Source organism: Ceratotherium simum, chromosome 26 (assembly GCF_057802395.1).
Source record: "Ceratotherium simum simum isolate JZ-2026a chromosome 26, ASM5780239v1, whole genome shotgun sequence".
NCBI classification, from domain to species: Eukaryota; Metazoa; Chordata; class Mammalia; order Perissodactyla; family Rhinocerotidae; genus Ceratotherium; species Ceratotherium simum.
The window spans coordinates 36,448,427-36,452,936 of record NC_141925.1 but is presented as its reverse complement, the minus strand read 5'-3'; positions in this window follow the sequence as shown (position 1 = coordinate 36,452,936).

Here is a 4,510-nt window from a genome sequence, read left to right as displayed (position 1 = left end):
ACCTGGATGGGCAGAGAAGCTCCAGGTCAAGGGATGGGAACAAATCCACTGTCGGGAAAGAGGGGTGACCATTCGGGAGAAAGCTAGCCCCCAGCTCACCGGGGCCAAGGTTGTCACTGGGTCCCCTGCACTAGCCCCCTGCGGATGGTGGGCTCCAAAGAGGCCGAGCTGCGGGAAGACAGAGAAGCAGTGAGACCCCGCTTGCCCGCGGCCCTCCTCCAAACCAGACAGGAATCCCGACCCTCCGCAGCAGACGTCAGACGGAGCCGCCCACCAGGACCCTGGTGCCCGCCCGGCTGTGCGGCCGTGGATTCCGCCACACGTGCCCTCTCCACAGCCGGCAGCGGAGGGGACCGCCGATCCGAGCGGCAGCGGACGACCTCAGAACCGACCGGGTCCGAGGTGCTAACCACCGCGAGTCCAGCCTGGGGTCCGGAAGTGCGCAGATCACACTCAGAGACCTCCCAACACCGCGTAGGCGCCCCTGGAGTGGGGTGGAACTACAACTCCCGGGGGCCTCCGCGGCGAGGCGCTTCCGGTTGGCCGCTGACGCATTTCCAGCCACCGGGTAGCCGGGCTAGCTGGTGTGGGCGTGGAGGCGTGACACCGTGGACTGGTTCTGGCGGTCCCGATGGACCGGCGGACTGTCATTGAACGAACCGTCTTCCATGGTGCCAGGCCGGCAGTGGCCCTTGCGGCTTCCCACCAGATCTGATCTGATCCCAGTCCTGCACCATGTTGAGGAGCAGGTTATGGCGCCCCAGACTTAGAAGTCCAACCTGGGCCTGGCCGTAGGCCTCGTCCCAGGAGGTCTACTGCCCGAAGGGCTCCATGTCGAGCACTTAATTTTTTTAAAAAGGCCTATCTTTCAGTCCTCATGACAATCCCCGAAATAGGTATCTTTATTCCCATTTAGCAGATGAGGAATCAGAGGCAGCCTTTCTCAGTATTTTTACTCTAGAGGAACCCTTGAAATAATTCTCAGGTCTCAGGGAACCCCTGCATAAATATTATATCAACAGCTCATGATAGAATAGGGTAATCATGAAGTTATACATAAGAGACACTGAATATACAAAAAGCACAATGGCCATACCATATACAGAAACAGAACTCTGACCTATCACCACCGGCAAGCTACCCTGAAACCAACCCCTTTGTCTATAATAAACAGCCCAGGGAGCCTGACTGCTATCTCCTAGTAACAATCTGGGAAGTTAAACAATAACTTCTGTAACAGTTGGCCCCAAATGACCGAGAGTTGATCAATAACTGACAGCTTCCCTAATTTTTGTCCCACTTCTAATTTAGGACCAATCAGAGAAAGTCAAATATGCTTCCCTAACCAATCACATAGGATGCCTCACTTCTAGTTAGCCAGCCTCCAGCTTCCTCATGCCAACACCCTCCAGTGAGGGCATACCAGAAGACTTCCCTTTTTTCCACTATAACGCTTGCCCGTTCCTCTGCCTGCCTTTGAGTCTCTGCCAAAACGCAAGGGTCAGTGCTCTGAATAAATAGACTTTGCCTAGTCTCATTTGATTGGCGTTCTTTTATTTTCAAAGATGTGATTGTCAATATTTTTCAGTCGATTCTGTTTATTTTGGCTAGCTACTCTTTCGTGTGGTTTGCCATTAAAAATTTATTATTCAAAATTCACCAAGTAAGTGAAGGTAAAAGAAATTTAAACTTTAAAATGATGCTTTTTATATGCTTGTAGCATTTATACTGCTGAAGTCATTAAAGCTTAAAACTTTGGGATATCCTGTATTACATAATGGTGTTAATAAATTGGACTTCTTATTTTACAGTGTTGCTGGAATTGCCTATAGAGGTTAACAACTAAGTATGATATTGGTCTAAAATAGATATTCTTTATGACATGTATCATGAGAGACAGAGAGAGAGAGGTTAGGGGCAATGAATGTCATCATGTCATTCTTAAAAAACTATTAAAACTATTTTAGCTACCTATTAATATGTTCAAATAGTTTCATATCAATTAACCTACTTCACATTATTAGATACAGCCCCTAAGACCTTTTAAAATATACTGTTGGATTCAGCTCATGCTCTTTTTGGGGAAAAAAAAAAAAGTAATCCTATTCTTTTGTAACATGGGATTGCTTTTCCTTTTGTTTGTACTTCCTATATCAGGAGGATATTTGGACATCAAGGATTTGAGTCCTTTGCAGATTCAGCTACATAGCTTTCTACCTTTTGAGTTGTTCTAGAGAGAATTATAAACAGTAGAAATTATTTCCTTAAAAAATGTTCAAAAAAATTCATTTGTGCAACTTCTGAATGTAGAACCTTTTATAGGATAATTCTTTCTGGGTTTTCTGTCTTTTGTTCTTTTCTTCCTGTTTAACCAATTTAGGTAATCTATTTTTTTCTTCCAAATTGTCCTTTACTTGAGTATTTTCAAGTTTTTTACTGTTATTTATTATGTCTATTACTTTAAATTATTTTAAATTTCTGGATCTATTTTCAGAGAGTTTTCCAAGAATTGGTATCTCTTTTGTATTGATTAGCACAGAGATTTGTTTATCACTTGTTTATTTTTTTCCAAAGATAAAGCTTTAGATTTGTTTAATTCAATTTTTTCTTTTCTTCTCTGACAAGAGAGAAAACGAAACTCTCACAGTTATCATCTTCTAACATCAAGATGACATGGAAACTACTGTAAAATAAATGGAGAAGGGGAACGTTCCAATTCTAATTACAAAAGGAGAACTAAAAATGGATGGAGCTCTATTTTTTAGGATGTGGATAAAAGTGCTGTAATAGAGACACCAAAACAACAGGGCCTTAAAAAATCATAGATGATTATTTCTCATAAACCCACCTGGGAAGCTCCAAAGGAGTTAGAAAACTAGGGTCCTTCTAAATTACTTCTCTACCATCCCTAGGGTGTTTTCCTCATCTGTGTGGTTCAAGATGGCTAACGCCAAATCTGTATTTCAACCAGCAGTAAGAGGGAAGAAGGAAGTCCGTAGATGCCCTTTCTTTTAAGCGCACAATCCAGAAGAGGCCCAAGTCACTTCTGCTCACATCCCACTGGACAAGTTTTAGTCATATGACCACTACTATCTACAGCAAAGACAGGGAAATGAAGTCTTTATTCTGGGAGGGCAATGTTCCCAGCTAAAGATTGGAGATTCTGTTAAAATTTAGAAGTGGAGAACAAATATTGGAAGATAACTAGCCGTCTCTGCCACAAGAGATAAGAGAGGATGCGAGATGGTCATAGAAAATGCCAGCCACACGAGTGAAGCAGATTGTGATGTTAATCACGAACCTTAGGGCCAGCCCTGTGGTGTAGTGGTTAAGTTTAGCACAATCCACTTCAGCAGCCTGGGTTCTCAGGTTCAGATCCCAGGCACAGACATACACCACTCGTCAGCCATGCTGTGGCGGCAACCCACATATAAAGTAGAGGAAGGTTGTCACAGATGTTAGCTCAGGGCTAATCTTCCTCAAGCAAAAAATGAGGAATATTGGCAATAGGTGTTAGCTTAGGACTAATCTTTCTGAGCCAAAAAAAAAAATCATGAACCTGCCCCCAACTCATCGAGTTAGACTGTAGATAGCATGGAATTTTATTTATTTTCTTCATTTCCCCAGAGGACAAAATTTAATCTTCTAGGGATGGGAGTGGAAATAATAAACAGTAATAGCTACCCAGATATGCTGCATAAAGCTGGAGACAAGGGAATCTAACGGTTCTGATTATAGATTTTCATGTTTTTCAATTTATTTGAAAAACATAATAATTTATGTATGGTGTAACAAATCAAACAATAAAAATAGAGAGTTAATTCCCCTGCCCCCATATTCCAAAGTAACAAGTATAAATAGCCTAGTATCTATTCTTCCATGTAATTCTCCTGCCTCTATGTGATCATACAAAATCATACAAAGACTATTCACATTTAATAATTTTATTTATTTATTTATTTCCGCCAAAGCCCCAGTAGATAGTTGTATGTCACAGCTGCACATCCTTCTAGTTGCTGTATGTGGGACATGGCCTCAGCATGGCCGGAGAAGTGGTGCATCGGTGCGCGCCCGGGATCCGAACCCGGGCCGCCAGCAGCGAAGCGCGCGCACTTAACCGCTAAGCCGCTAAGCCACGGGGCCGGCCCACCATTCGCATTTAATATGGTTATTAATGTGGCTGGGTTAAATCTCTCATTCTGCTTTTGCTTTCTATTTTTTTCTTTGTTCTTCTTTTTGTCTTTTCTTGCCTTCTTTTGGATTAATTGAATGTTTTTTGATTCCTGTCTTAGCCCGTTTGGGCTGCTATAACAGAATATCACAGACTGAGTGGCTTATAAACAACAGAAATTTATTTCTCACAGTTCTGCAGGCTGGGAAGTCCAAGATCAAGGTGCCAGCAGATTCAGTGTCTGGTGAGAGCCTGGTTCCTGGTTTACAGATGCAGATCTTCTCACTGTGTCCTCACATGGTGGAAGTGGGGAGGGAGCTCTCTGGGGTCTCTTTTATA